The sequence below is a fragment of the Triticum aestivum genome, chromosome 1A (assembly GCF_018294505.1).
Source record: "Triticum aestivum cultivar Chinese Spring chromosome 1A, IWGSC CS RefSeq v2.1, whole genome shotgun sequence".
Lineage (NCBI taxonomy): Eukaryota > Viridiplantae > Streptophyta > Magnoliopsida > Poales > Poaceae > Triticum > Triticum aestivum.
Genome location: NC_057794.1, coordinates 459,754,483 through 459,770,902, shown reverse-complemented (window position 1 = coordinate 459,770,902; position 16,420 = coordinate 459,754,483).

Genomic DNA, 16,420 nt, shown 5'->3' with positions numbered 1-16,420 from the left:
CCGTCGGACAGTGTTCGGGAAATCACACCGGAAACTACTCCGGCCTTTAATCCGGAGCAAATTGCGCCATTCGAGGACGGGTGGATAGACCCCGCCATGGAGGCCGCACTCTCAGTGGCGATAGAGCCGGATACTGACTTCACCCCTTACGAGAGCCGTGTTGCCGAACCATTGGATTCATCTCCGGCCATGGACTCCGAGCCGCCTGTGTCCATGCCTATCGAATCCGATTGGGCGCCGATCATGGAGTTCACCTCCGCGGATATCTTTCAGCACTCACCTTTCGGCGATGTGCTAAATTCATTAAGGTCTCTCTCCTTTTTAGGAGAACCTTGGCCGAACTATGTCCGGGTAGAATGGGATACGGATGACGAAGAAATTCGCTCCCCACCCACCACCCACTTAGTAGCCACTATCGATGATTTAACCAACATGCTCGACTTCGACTCCGAAGACATCGACGGTATGGACGACGATCCAGGAGACGAGCTGGTACCACCGCCCACAGGGCGCTGGACCGCCACCTCATCATATGATATATACATGGTGGACACCCCCAAAGAAGGCAATGGCGACGAGATAGCGGAGGATGACCCCTCCAAGAAGCAACCAAAGCGCCAACGTCAGCGGCGCCGCTCTAAGTCCCGCCATAGCAAAAGTAGTGATACCGTCACAAGAGACAATAACACTCTGGATAGTGTCGAAGATGACAACAACCCCTCCAGCACGATTTAGAGCGGGAGGGTGAACAAGCTAGACCTCCAGAGCGGGCAGCAGATAGAGAATCGGAGGAAGACAATTACATGCCTCTCTCCGAAGATGAGGTGAGCCTCGGCGACAAAGAATTTATTGTGTCTGAGGATCCCGTCGAGCAGGAGTGCTTCAAGCGCCGGCTTATTGCCATAGCAAATAGCTTGAAGAAAAAGCAACAATAGCTTCAGGCTAATCAAGATTTGCTAGCAGACAGATGGACCGAAGTCCTTGCGGCCGAGGAATACAAATTCGAGTGCCCCTCCAAGAGTTACCCAAAGTGCAGGTCGCTACCCCGACTCGAGGAGGAAGCACTAAAACCTATATCACCAGTGTACAATGCGGCTGACCGGCCACCTCGTGGCCGAGCCAGAGAGGCGTTTCAGCCTGAAGTTCAGCCTGCACCCCGCCGCCACTCAAAGGAAATATCAAGGCCTGGGACAACACGCGGGACCTGCGAGACATATTGGAAAGTAGGGAAAAACATGCAAGGTCGATATACGGGTCACGGGGGCGTGCGCCAACACGGGACGATGACCGTCACGCCGGATACACTAAAAGTAAATCCGGCCGGGCCGAATATAGTAGACAAGACTCATATGAACTGCGTCATGATATAGCCCGGCACAGAGGCGCCACACACCCCCTATGCTTCACTGATGAAGTTATGGATCATGAATTCTCGGAGGGTTTTAAACCCGTAAATATCAAATCGTATGATGGTACAACAGATCCTGCTGTATGGATTGAGGATTTCCTCCTCCACATCCACATGGCTCACGGTGATGATCTGCATGCCATCAAGTACCTCCCACTAAAACTTAAAGGACCAGCTCGGCATTGGCTGACTAGCCTGCCAGCAGACTCCGTCGGCAGTTGGGAGGATTTGGAAGATGCATTCCTTGACAACTTCTAGGGCACTTATGTGCGACCACCAGATGCTGACGACTTGAGCCATATAACTCAGCAGCCAGGGGAATCGGTCAGGCAATTCTGGACACGGTTCCTAACTAAGAAAAACCAAATTGTCGACTGTCCGGGTGCAGAGGCCTTAGCGGCATTCAAGCATAACATCCGTGACGAGTGGCTCGCCCGGCACCTCCGCCAGGAGAAGCCGAAGTCTATGGCAGCCCTCACGACACTCATGACCCACTTTTGCGCGGGCGAGGATAGCTGGCTGGCTCACAGCAACAACACATCAAGGAATCTGAGCACTTCGGAAACTAAAGATGCCAACGGCAGACCACGTCGTAACAGACACAAGCACCGCAACAACGGCGATAACGTCGATGATACGGCAGTCAATGCCGGATTCAGAGGCTCCAGATCCGTCAGCGGAAAAAACCATTCAAAAGAAGTAATCCGGGGCCGTCCAGTTTGGATCGCATACTTGATCGCTTGTGTCAAATCCACGGCACCCCGACAAGCCAGCCAATCACACCAACAGAGAATGTTAGGTGTTCAAGCAGGCCGGCAAGTTGAATGCCAAAAACAAGGACAAGGGGCTGCACAGTGATGACGAGGAGGAGCCCCGGCCGCCGAACACGGGAGGACAGAAGAGGTTCCCCCCACAAGTGAATACGGTGAACATGATATACGCAACCCACATTCCCAAGAGGGAACGGAAGCGTGCACTAAGGGACGTCTATGCCATAGAGCCCGTCGCCCCAAAGTTCAACCCATGGTCCTCTTGTCTGATCACCTTCAATCGTAGGGACCACCCCACTAGTATCCGTCATGGCGGATCCGCCGCATTGGTCCTAGACCCCATCATCGATGGATTTCACCTCACTCGAGTCCTTATGGACGGTGGCAGCAGCCTGAACCTGCTCTATCAGCATACAATGCGCAAAATGGGTATAGATCCTTCAAGGATCAAACCCACCAAAACCACCTTTAAGGGCGTCATCCCAGGTGTAGAGGCCCATTGCACGGGCTCAATCACACTGGAAGTGGTCTTCGGATCTTCGGATAACTTCCGAAGCGAGGAGTTAATCTTCATATCGTCCCGTTCCGCAGTGGCTATCACGCACTGCTCGGGCGAACCGCATTTGCAAAATTCAATGCGGTACCGCATTATGCATACCTCAAGCTCAAGATGCCAGGACCTAGGGGGTCATAACAGTCAATGGAAACACAGAATGCTTGCTCCGTACGGAAGAGCACACTACGGCCCTCGCAGCAGAAGCACAAAGCAGCCTTTTAAGGCAAACCGCCAATTCGGCGATACAGCCCCTGGACACCGTTAAGCGAGTCCGGAGTAACCTGCAACAGGATCGCCTGGCACATTCAGAGCTCGCCTAGCAATTCGGCCCCCGTCCCAGTCCCTGTAACATCCCAAATTTTCAATTTGGAATGTTATGCATAAATCATTCATGCATATCATATTTTATTGCACTTCGTTTCGTGAATCCTCGAAATCCTAAGCAACTCAAGGACCCTCGGGGAGAGTTGGGGATTTCCCTGTTTTCATATTTGAGTTTTATCAAATATTGAAACGAGGATTTTTGGTTTTAATTATTTTTCTCTCCAAAAATATTTCATATTAAAATACATGAGAGGAGATAATACGACTTCTCCAAAATAAATGAAATATTGGAGGAAAAAGATTAAAATCAAATATTTTATTTTTATCTGGAGTTAATTGCTATTTTATTTGAATTAGAAAAATTGCATGTTTTTCAAAGTTGCATTTTAGGGCCAAGAAAATGTTCATCTTGTTCTAAATATTTTATTTAGACGGCGAAAATTGGTTTTGGCATTTTTAGAATTTTATTTTATTTTCTAGGATTTTTTTAGTTTTGGCGGAATTATTTAAAAAAACGCGCAGTGGCTAACTGGGCCAAAGCCCAGCCGCCGGCCCACTCCCCGCGCCGCCATCTCCTAGCGGGAGACCGCCGTCGCGCCGCCCGAACCGGAGTCCGGCCCGGACTCCACTCCACTCCCCGCGCCATGCCCCCTCCCCCAAGCCACGCCGCCCCCGCCTCCTTATAAGCCGCCACCCCGCCACCTGCAACCGCACCGCCGCCGCTCGCTTGCCGTGCCGCCCCGCTGCCCGCTTGCCGCGCTGCCGCCGCCCCTCACCGGAGCCACCGCCGCCACCCTTTACCCGCACCGCCGCCGCCCCGCACTGCCCCGCCCTCATCGGAGCCGACCCCGCCGCGCCGGACTTCGCCGGAGGTAGAACCGTTCGGTTTTTAAAAAAAAGCCTGGTTCGTTTTTTTAGAAACCCTAGTTTTTTTGGATAGACCGGTTCATCGGTTTTTCACGGTTTAGTTACTTTGCGGACGTTCGTCCGTACATTCATTTTAACGAACAGAGTTTACTCGTTATTAACAGACAACGAACGCTCGTTCGTTAGCCTATTCGTCAGTTTTCTTTTTCTCGAATTTTCCGCGATTATTTTCAGTCACAATTTCTGATCCGATTTTCATTTTAGTTTATCTTTTCGCTCGTTTGTCGGAATCAGGCGATTCAAGCGCCTAGATCTTCGTCTCGAAACCCTCCTTCCGTTTAACCAACTTGAACAAGCTTTTTCTACTGTAAAATTTGACCCTAGTCCAGATTAGTAAACGGACCTTGTTTCTTTCGCAGTTTGAGTTTCGTTGCTCCGCTTGATTTGATTCTTTTCGCAAACCGGAGTTCTTGAGTTGAGCTTTCTGGTTAGATCTTCTTGTTTGAGTTTTGCCCGTGTTTCTTTGCTTGATTGCTTATGTATGCTATTGTTTGTCTGCGATAGAACACCCGGAGTGCGAAGCGTGCTACTACGAATCCCTAGGTTTTGCAGATCATCAGCAAGGCAAGTAACACTTTGATCACACCCCTTTATCACCCAGTTTTTATGCATTAGTTCCAATCCTCAAACATTGCATGGTTAGGATGTGATTAATATGTGATTTGGGAAGTAGTTGATGAGGTAGAACCTATTGCCCTGTTATATTCAAACCCTTGGGAGTTACTTCTACGTATTGCTTATATTGCTATGCTATGCTCGTAGACGTGGTTGGGTGAGTAAAATCTATGAAAGATGTGAGATTGTTAATTAATGGTTCAACTTAAGGTGGCAACTTGAATACACATCTGGGTGGATTGTTTGTTGGGCACCTGGAGAATCCAGTGTTGTCCTAGGATATCCCGGAGTACCCGTGTGATAATCCTATGGTCCGCCACCCAGGCTCAAAGGGAACTGAGATATTTTCATGCTAGAAACTTCCGTGTGCAGCCACGAGCTATTATGGGCTCTAGCATAGTGGAGTAAGTTGCGTGAAGCTCCCGAAGAGGTGGATCAGCAGGTAGTGGGATGTAGGTTTGGTATGGTCTGCTCGGAGTAAGGAGTTAATGCTCCTGAAAAACTGTGTCTCGGTCGTCCGTTTCTCAAACACCCTGTAGTGCGAGAAATCCAACGGAGGAGATCGAGTCTTGTGGGGAAAAGTGTGCAAACCTCTGCAGAGTGTATAAACTAATCATGGTTAGCCGTGTCCCCGGTTATGGACAGCTTGAGTATCTAGTACTTGGAGTATCATAAGTATCTCATCACTCTAAACTAATATTGTTGGGTTGTTAATTACTTTAATTGGGTTTGAGTTGGAAGAACCTTCTCAATGATGTTTCAACTACCATGATAGGTAAATAAAATATATTCCTTCGGTGTAGGGGAAAATTGGCTTTTCGCAAAAACTATAACCATAGAGCTTTCCACCAGCCAAATATGCATATAGTGATAGCATTATTCTGTTCTTGCTCTACTGTGTAATCTTGCCAGCATATTCCATGTGTTGGCCCGTTTTCGGGCTGCAACATATTATGTTGCAGACTTTTCAGACGAGGAGTAAGGTTCGTTAGGTCGTTGTCGTGCAGCTCAGCTATGTCGTTGGAGTTGATGGACTCACTTTATCTTCCAAGCCTTTCGTTGTTATCGTATTAGATGGCCTTAAGCCATATTTATTGTAAGAAGTTCTCTTTTGAGACATTCGATGTAATAAGTGTGTGATTGCTACTCTATTATAAATCCTCGAGTACTGTGTGTGTCAGGATTACCGATCCAGGGATGACTCTAAAGCATAGAGACTTGACCGTTTGAGGTCGGGTCGCTACAGTCCCAGTCAAGCGACGAAATCTGTGTCGCGCATACATAATTACACACTGAAAATATCATGGGCATAGGCGGGGGCACGATCAAGGCACGTCCCGCAATGCGGCTTAACTGCCCTAGGGGTTGCATACCTTTATCATTTTTTCTCTTTCAGGACCTTACTCTCTGGAAGCCCTCTCCGGCAGTATGATTGCCGAACACATTACGGGAAGGAACAACCAAGGAGGCAAGAAAGCTAAGACGTACAAGGGAACCCCCAGGTGGTCTCTCATAACAATCGACATACCCGCTTTTTACTACACCATACGCAGCTTGCCCTTGGATAGGACATGTCAAATAGTCCTATTTTTTTGCTTATTGCACTACTTGTATCAGTACGCTTCGACGTATTATTTAAATAACTGTCAGGACCCCGACTCGATGTCACATCGATCTAGCCGGTAACACTTCATATCATTTTGCGGCCTCACGCACGGTGTTCCCACGGGTGTCGCCTTACCTTTGCTCGGGACCGTTTGCGCCTTTTGGCTCACGTATATGATAGTGTCGCTAGCATCCATATGATAAAGAGCCCGGGCTGACATGACTAGTCGTAAACCCAAAGTGGCACAGACTTACAGGGACAGGCATCCATGACCCAGCTTCGAATGTGTCGGTCATCAGCAAGTGGGTCCGGGCTGTAGCACTGGGCTAGCAGGACTCCGGTAAACCGGGCTGTAGCGGGCTAACAGGACTCCGGTACTCAAAGCGTGACATTTCCCCGAAGGGACAGACACAGGAACGAAGAAGGACACATGCCGGCCAGCCTAAGTGTTCCAGAGCAGTAGCAAGCTACCATGGCTCAGCGGTAACACTAGGAGACATTTCCCGGTAAGAGAGGCTACTAAAGATAAACAACTAGATAGTCAGATCCCACACATACCAAGCATTTCAATCACACACACAATATGCTCGATATGTGCAAATACAACGAAGCATCACAGTATGACTCTACGACACAAGTACTTAATTCATTAGGCTCCGAGGAGCGAGATATTACAAACATGAGTCTCATGACCCAACACTCAGAGCATACAAGTCAAAGCACAAGCGGAAGCTATCATGTCTGAGTACAGACAACTATAAATGAAAAAGGCTGAGAAGCCTGACTATCTATCAGATCCTGCCGAGGGCACAAGATCGTAGCTGAGGTATCAAGCTAAACGTCGAAGTCCACGTGAAACTACTAGCGAGACCGAAGTCTCTCTGCAAAAACATAAAATAGGCAAACGTGAGTACAAATGTACCCAGCAAGACTTACATCAGAACTATCTACATATGCATCATTATCAACAAAGGGGATGGTGGAGTTTGACTGCAGCAAGCCAGCTTTGACTCGGTGGCTATCCTGAACTACGACTGCGAGTAACTTTTTTGAGGTGGCGCACACGAGTCCACATATTCACCATAGCAATACACCACTATGGATCCGCTCCCGTCTCCCTACGAGATCGCCATCCATAGCACTCACGCTTATCTTGCGTATTTTAGAGTATCCACTTTCACTTGTCTATGAACTGATATAAGCAACCCAGAAGTCCTTTTCCGCGGACACGGCTATTCGAATAGATGATGTTAACCCTGCAGGGGTGTACTTCTTCACACACGCTCTCACCACTTACCGCCGTTTACACGACATGTACTCGGCAACCTTCAAGCGGAAGCCCAACGTGGGTGTCGGCCACGGCCTGCCTAAACACTCAAGTCTCTAGTCCAGGTTTATCGCCTATTCGGGTTCCATCCATGAGGAGATCCGGCCGGAGTTTCGCTCACAGCCCCAAACGATGTGTACAGGGTTCCGTGACACCAAACGGGTGCCCGGTTTACCCGGCCACGTGCCTACCGCATCACAGCCCACCCCTACGGTCAGCGCTGCCCACGGCCTCCAGCATACTACAAACACCAGAAACTACTTGCAACTCCTGGACAGAGGACAAGGGTGATCAAGAAGCCGAGAGGGTCCATTGGTTTCGGGCCCAATGCGTGGTAGTAGCTGAATCATGGATCACAAACACAGAACTCAGTTCCTGAGGACGGCTGCAATGAGACAACCCACCATGTACTCCTACATGGCCTCTCACCGCTACCTTTACCAAATCGTGTTCACACACTTAGCTCTCACACAGTAGGACATGTTCACACGCCTCTGATTCATCCCCGATGAATCAGACCTGACTCAACTCTAAGCAGTAGCAGGCATGACAAACAAACATGAATGAGTAGGCACATCAGGGCTCAAACAACTCCTACTCATGCTAGTGGGTTTCATCTATTTACTGTGGCAATGACAGGTCATGCAAAGGATAAAGGGGTTCAGCTACCGCAGCAAGTAACAGATGAATCGGTGTTGTCCTAATGCAGTAAAAGAGAGCAGGAGCGAGAGAGTAGGATTGTATCGGAATGAACAAGGGGGTTTTGCTTGCCTGGCACTTCTGAAGATAACATTGAGTCTTCATCAGTGTCAACGATCACATCATCGGTATCATGTCTATCGAGAGGGGACAAATACCGGCAACAAAGAAGAAATACAATCAATGCAATGCACAATATGATGCATTCTATGACATGGCAATATGAATGTGTTTTGGGCTAATGCATCTAGCAACAAGTTAAATGAAGTTGGTTTGAATACAAGATTCAAATTCAAACTCCATATGTGATTATTTAAATGTCATTCACTTCATTTGTCCTAAACAGTAGTGATAAGTTGTTCTAACATGCATGAAAATGGTACAGATGGATTCCTTGAATTTTTCTGATAATTTCTCATATATAATTTATTTAATTTGGAGTTACGGTTAATTTTCTATGATTTTTAGAAGTTTTAGGCATTTTCTGGAATTTAATAAATCATTTTAGATTTATTTAAATTCCAGAAAGGAATTATTGCGTCAGCACTAGGTCATGCTGACCTCAGCATAGTCAACAGGGGCTGGTCCAGGTCAAACCTGACCAGTGGGGCCCACTGGTCAGTGACACACCGCTGGCATGAGTCACTGACGTGTGGGGTCAGTCAAAAGCCACGTCAGCAAGTCAAACTGACATCGAGGCCCACATGTCAGTGAGATAGAGAGCTAACAGGGGGTTATTTAACTTAACCCGTGTTTTTAACAGCAGCGGTCCCACATGTCATGCACAAGGGTTTAATTAACTGAGTGATTAACACCTAACCTAATGCTCCACGTCAGCTAGTGACGCCGGCGACCACGGCGACGGCGAGACCTCGCCGGAGTTGCTCGGGACGGCGCTACAGGCTGCGGTTGGGCACCCTGAGGGCACCAGGAGGGAGCCCGTGCTCCTGCGCATCCAGCGGAGGCAGCGGAAGGTCGCGGGGCGGCCGGGGCTGACGGCGGCGAGCTCGGCAGCGGCGGCCGGAGCTCGGGTTAGTTTGGGCTCGGCGTTAGGGTGCTCGGGAGGAGGAGCTGGTGGGATCTGCGTGCTCCTGGGAGGGCACCGAACGCGTTGACACACTCAGGCACGGGCTGTGGTGGCTAAAACGACGGAGGCATCATGGCCGGCGGCGATGAGCTCTCGGCTCCGGCGGAATCGAGCTAGCGGAGAGAAACAGAGGGGGGGCAAGCATAAGGGAAGATGCAGGAGCTCACATGGGGTCGGAAGAGAAGCTCGGCGGGCTCGGGGAGGCTTCTGCGCCGGCGAATTGACGACGGCGATCTCCGGGCACCAGAGATAAAGACGACGACGCTCCGGTCGTTTTCGGCCTCCTCTGATCGCGTGCGTCAGTGGGTAGCTCCACGGGGTCAGGGCGGAGCTCAGGCATGCGGAGAGAGAGCGAGGGGTGGTGGATGTGGCCGTGGTGTAGCTCATCGGAGTGGCCATGGCGGCTTCGGCCATGAGGGGAAAAGAGCAGGGGAGTGAGAGGGAGAGAGCAGGGAGGCAAGGGAGCGGACGAGGGGGTTCCAGGGGGGGTGTCGTGGCATCCTTAGCCGATCCGGGGCGGGGCGGCAAGCAGGAGGTGGCTCGGGCGCGTGCGTGCGCGCCGCGGCCACACGCTCGTCCTTCTGTCCGAGGACGAAGACGACAGGAGAAGGGAGTGGAGATGGGCTGGGCCGGCTGGGGGGAAACTGGGCCGGCTGGTGGGCTGCACGGGTGGGCACCAGGTAAGTCCTTCTCTGTCTTTTATTTCTATTTCAGTTCTGTTTTCTTTTTATTTAATTCTTTTGCCACTGTTTTGAATTAAAATAATAATTCAAACAATGCCAAAGCTCCTCTGAATATTTTATTTTGCTAGATGGACCTTTCCAAAAGCTTATAAACTATTTCAGGGGTATTTAAATTATATTCTAATTATATGAATATAATTCAAATTCAAATAGCTAATGAATTAAATCCAAAGTCCCAAAAATAATTCTTTAAAAATGTTCAATATTTTGGTTGGGACCAGAACCCTTACCAAAAATTATCAAACATTTAAGAAGAGCCTTTTGGAGCAATGAATAAGATTTCTAGGGTTTTTGCCCCTCTTTTATTTAGGGTTTTGAGGCTTCCAATATTTCCTCAGTTCAAATTTCAGAATTTAAACATGATGCACACATGAAGCTAACCTAGAGCAATGCCTGAAGCTAGGGATGTGACAATAACGATGCATAGCATTAGTCTATTATTGCATTATCCATCCCTTTTTTCTTATATGTTCATTTACGTCAACTTGCACCCGTACATTTTCGTACGGTCAGTACGCCAGGGGCTTTAGTTTACCCCATAATACGGCATGAGAAGTCTGAACACTTTTGACATATTATATGCATCAGCTCCGAATCATGTCTTGGGTCAATAGTTGGGTTTGCCCGGCTCCCATGTTTTGGTACCTTACGTTCCACTATATCAGCTAAGGTAGCGCTGGGAGAACTACTGCGATTGTGTCCCGGTTCTTCCGGACGAGCACCTCAGTAGAGAAAGCCGAAAACTGACTGTCATGATAAGGCGAGAGCTGGTCGCTGCTCGAGAGGTCTCAAGTCCTTAAAGACTTTTTCCACTTTGGGCGAGGAGTTGGCCTTGCCCGACTTAGGCGTATATAGCGCCCCAAATTCGGCCTTCTGAATACTAGGGGCTTCGCCAAAATTTAAAATTGTAGACTTCTATGGCTAAGTGAGAGTGATAAAGCCTTATAGTCTGATTGCCTGGTTTGTTGTGCTGAACACCTCCCTCGAAGGACCCAAAATTGGGATAAAGAGTGCTCAAGTTTATCCCGAACACCCCAGTACTAGTTACATGGGGGCAGAAGCCGACGACTGGCCAACTCTCAGACTTTATAAACGGCCGCACAAAAGGTAATATTTTAAATTCAAAAAGCGTTGCATAGCGCAAATGAACTTGTTTCACATTACAGGATCACATGAGCATGTTCATTCAAAAATTACATCTCTAGCACATTCCTCCGCCACAAGGCGGGAACCCTTCAGGACACTGTCATAATACATTTCGGGGCAGCGATGCTCCTTGCCCTCCGGCGGCCCCTCCTTCACCAGCTTTACGGCGTCCAGCTTCGCCCAGTGCACCTTCGCCCGGGCAAAAGCACTGCGCGCACCCTCGATGCAGATGGACCGCTTTATGACTTCAAGTCGTGGGCAGGCATCCACAAGCCGCCTCACCAGACCAAAGTAGCTGCTAGGCAGGGGATCGCCAGGCAACATCCGGACTATAAGACCCTTCATGGCCTGTTCGGCCGCCTTGTGAAGCTTGACCAGTTGCTTCAGCTGGTTGCTCAAGGGCATTGGGTGTTCGGTACCAGTATACTAAGACCAAAACAACTTTCCCATCGAGCTCCCCTCCTCAGCTCGGTAAAACTCCGCGGCATCCAGTACACTGCGGGGAAGATCTGCGAACGCTCCTAGAGAGCTTTGAACTCGGGTAAGTAAAAGGAAAGTTTCCTTCACATGCTTGCTTTGCATAATGAATGCCTTACCCGCTGCTATCTTCTTCACCGCATCCATCTCCTGGAGGGCCTTGTGGGCTTCAGCCTTGGCGCTCCGTGCACTTTCGAGCGCCTTCGCAAGCTCGGACTCTCGCGTCTTAGAGTCAAGCTCCAAGGACTCGTGTTTTTTGGCGAGAGCCTCGAGCTCTTGCCGCACCTCGCCTACCCGAGCTTCTTGCTTTTCCCGCTCAATGCACTCCTTGGCCACTTTGTCTTCAGCCTCAAACAACGCCTTCTTCAGGGTCGCCACCTCGGTTGTGGCCCCTAGAAAATTCATGATGATCCTATTACTTTACAACCGAATTTGTTTTTAATATATAGACAAGGTATTGCTTACCTTTGCTCTCCTCGAGCTGCCTCTTGGTAAGGCCGAGCTCGTCTTTGGACCGCTCAAGGTCCTGCTTCAGTGCAGCAACCTCCGCAGTACGTGCGGCAGCGGCCAGAAGTGAAGCATGCATATGCACATAGACATATTCTGATTAGACTCCTGAGTCATTATTTGATCCTCTATTCGGCCTTTCTTCGCGAACGCCAAACAGAGCATCAGGGGCTACTGTCTATGTGGTAATATTTTCCTATATTTTGATTGCTTACCTCAAAGCCTGTTAGGAGCCTGGCACAAGCTTCGGTTAGTCCGTTTTTGGCGGACTGAACTTTCTCAATCACCGCACTCATGGACAAAGGCCACCGGCACGGGCGGCTTGCCCCTCTTAACGGGGGATCGCCTGCCGGAGTCCAGAACCACCGAAGGTTTCGGCGCAGTGTTCGGCTGGGGGCCGAACTTGGAGCCCGTGGGAGTCTTGCTCCCTTTGCGCCCAGGGTCCGGAAGGTCGCCTCGAGGTGCCCCCAGGACTACCTCCCCTCGGCTCGGTGCCTTTTGAGACAACACCTCAACGTTGTCCATAGGGAAAGGGGTGGAGGCGGTCGGAAGTGAATCACTATTCATATCTGACGAGTCCAAAGAACCGTCCGACGAAGATACGTCAAGATGGGCTCGGGACGGACTGCATAATCATATTCTGCATAAGGAGAAGCAGTGCAATAAAACATCCCATGAATTACTATGGTATCCGGATACTTATGACTTCGCCAGGGGCTTGTCCCTGGGTAACCACTCGTCGCCGCTGTAGGCGGCCGTCGTGGAGCAGTCCGGAAGGAGGGTCCTCCCCTTCTTGGACCCTTCGGCCTCCCCGGTTGGGGTGGCCTTCCTTTTCTTGTCTCCCACAGCTGGGAGGGGAGAGCTTTCCTCTTCCTCCTCCTTGTTTTCGTGGGAGGAGTGCGCCTTGGAGTTATCGGACGATGAGTCCGATATAACCTTGCACCGGAGACCCTTTCGGGTCCCCGTGGCCTTCTTCTTGGCCTTCTTCACCGGGACCTCGTAAGGCGCCGAAACCAGCATCTCCGCTAGGAGACCATCTGCGGGATCTTCAGGCAGGGGGGCTGGGCAATCGATCTGCTCCGCTGTCTCTACCCAGTTCTGTTAAGGGCATGGAAGCTTAGATCCCGCACATGATTAAACTGGGGCAAATAAATATCCTGTGAGATATAAAAACTTACCGGATTGGCATGGCGCTTTGCGTTGAGTCCGCGGTCCTCGGTAAGGGGAGGAGGTACCTCGGCACCCTTGAACAGCACCTTCCAGACGTCCTTGTGCGTCGTGTCGAAGAGCTCTCGCAGCGTCTGGTGCTTGGCCGGGTCGAACTCCCACAAATTGAATACCCTTCATTGACACGGGAGGATCCGGCAGAAGAGCATGACCTGGACCACGTTGACGATCTTGATTTTCTTGCTCATCATGTTCTTGATGCAGGTCTGGAGTCCGGTCAGCTCTACTGGGGAACCCCAGGATAGGCCCTTCTCTTTCCAGGAAGTGAGCCACGTGGGGATTCCGGATCGAAATTCGGGGGCCGCCACCCAGTTGGTGTCACGCGGCTCGGTGATGTAGAACCACCCCGATTGCCACCCCTTTATGGTCTCCACATAGGAGCCTTCGAGCCAGGTGAAGTTAGGCATTTTGCCCACCATGGCGCCTCCGCACTCTGCTGGCTAGCCGACCACCACCTTCAGTTTAACATTGAAGGTCTTCAGACACAGGCCAAAGTGCGGCCTGATGCGGAGGAAGGCCTCGCACAGGACGATAAACGCTGAGATGTTGAGGATGAAATTGGGGGTCAGATCATGAAAATCTAGCCCGTAGTAGAACATGAGCCCGCGGACAAACGGGTGAAGGGGAAATCCCAGTCCGCGGATAAAGTGGGTAAGGAAATCTACCCTCTCATGGGGTTCAGGCGTAGGGATGATCTGCCCCGCATCTAGCAGCCGGTGCGCGATGTCCGCGGCCAGATATCCGGCTTCCCGTAGCATTGTGATGTTCTCCTCCGTGACAGAGGAGACCATCCACTTGCCTCCCGCTCTGGACATGCTTGGAGTGATTTGAGGAGAAAGACGCGAACTTGGGCGCTGGAGCTCGAGTGTGCAAGAATGGATAAGCAAGGAGGAAGAAGGCGTGGGTAAAAAGGGTGAATCTTTGTCCCTTTATAAGGGCGGAGGAGGCGATGCGCCTCCCCACTTACCTGGTAAAATCGCTTATTCCCCGAACTCCGTAATTGATGGCGCGGTTGAGTTACCCATACCCATATTGATGAGAATCCCGTGATAAGGGGACACGATCTCTACTTCGACAAGAGTGTCAAGAAAACCACCTCGTGATATGTGCGGTGCTGGTTGAGAAAAAGTTTCGAATAATGACCGGGCCGTGGTATGATGTCATGATGTCAAACATGTCAGCAGATTAGATTTGTGCAAATATTATTCTCTCTACAGTGGTATATGGAACTTGTTTTGCAGAGCCGGACACTATCCTTGTGTTCAAAATCTTCTATGGAGTATTCGGAGGAAGAACTCGCCTTGCAATGCCGAAGACAAATCTGTGCATCAGACTCATCGTCATTGAAGCCTAGTTCAGGGGCTACTAAGGGAGTCCTGGATTAGGGGGTCTCCGGACAGCCGGACTATATCCTATGGCCGGACTGTTGTACTATGAAGATACAAGATTGACGACTTCGTCCCGTGTCCGGGTAGGACTCTCCTTGGCGTGGAAGGCAAGCTTGGCAACAAGGATATGTAGATCTCCTCCCTTGTAACCGACTCTGTGTAATCCTAGCCCCCTCTGGTGTCTATATAAACCGGAGGGTTTAATCCGTATGACAACAACAATCATACCATAGGCTAGCTTCTAGGGTTTAGCCTCTACGATCTCGTGGTAGATCAACTCTTGTAATACTCATATCATCAAGATAAATCAAGCAGGACGTAGGGTATTACCTCCATCAAGAGGGCCCGAACCTGGGTAAACATCGTGTCCCCCGCCTCTTGTTACCATCCGCCTTAGATGCATAGTTTGGGACCCCATACCCGAGATCCGCCGGTTTTGACACTGACAGCCGCTTCATCCAACAATACCGCCGAATCCAGAATCAACTAGTGACAGCAAGCAATATGTATATACCCACGCCCACAACTCCTTTGTGTTCTACTCGTGCATATAACATCTACGCATAAACCTGGCTCAGATGCCACTGCTGGGGAATGCAGTAATTTCAAAAAAAATCCTACGCACACGCAAGATCATGGTGATGCATAGCAACGAGAGGGGAGAGTGTTGTCCATGTACCCTCATAGACCGTAAGCGGAAGCGTTATGACAACACAGTTGATGTAGTCATACGTCTTCACGGTCGACTGATCCTAGTACCAAAAGTACGGCACCTCCGCGATCTGCACACGTTCGGCTCGGTGACGTCTCATGAACTCACGATCCAGCAGAGGTCGAGGGAGATCTTCGTCAGCACGACGGCGTGATGACGGTGATGATGATGCTACCGGAATAGGGCTTCTCCTAAGCACCGCTATGATATGACCAAGGTGGATTATGGTGGAGGGGGCACCGCACACGGCTAAGAGATCAATGATCAATTTGTGTGTCTATGGGGTGCCCCCCTGATACGTCTCCAACGTATCTATAATTTTTGATTGTTCCATTGTAACACCCCGGATGTAACCTACCCAATATGTACTCCAACTCTTGCCGTTTCCGGCGTTAAGTTATTTTATTTTCCCGGGTTCGGGTCCTTGTCTCCATGTGTTGTTATCGTTGTCATGCATCTCATATCATGTCATCATGTGCATTGCATTTGCATACGTGTTCATCTCATGCATTCGAGCATTTTCCCCGTTGTCCGTTTTGCATTCCGGCGCTTCGTTCTCCTCCGGTGGTCATTTCTACCTTTCTTTCGTGTGTGCGGATTAAACATTTCCGGATTGGACCGAGACTTGCCAAGCGGCCTTGGTTTACTACCGGTAGACCGCCTGTCAAGTTTCGTATCATTTGGACTTCGTTTGATACTCCAACGGTTAACCAAGGGACCCAAAAGGCCTCGTGTGTGTTGCAGCCCAACACCCCTCCAATTTGTCCCAAAACCCACCAAAACCCTCTCCATCATCTAGAGCGTTCGATCACGATCGCGTGGCCGAAAACCGCACCTCATTTGGACTCTCCTAGCTCCCTCTATGCCTATATATACCTCCCCCATTCCAAATCCGGATCTC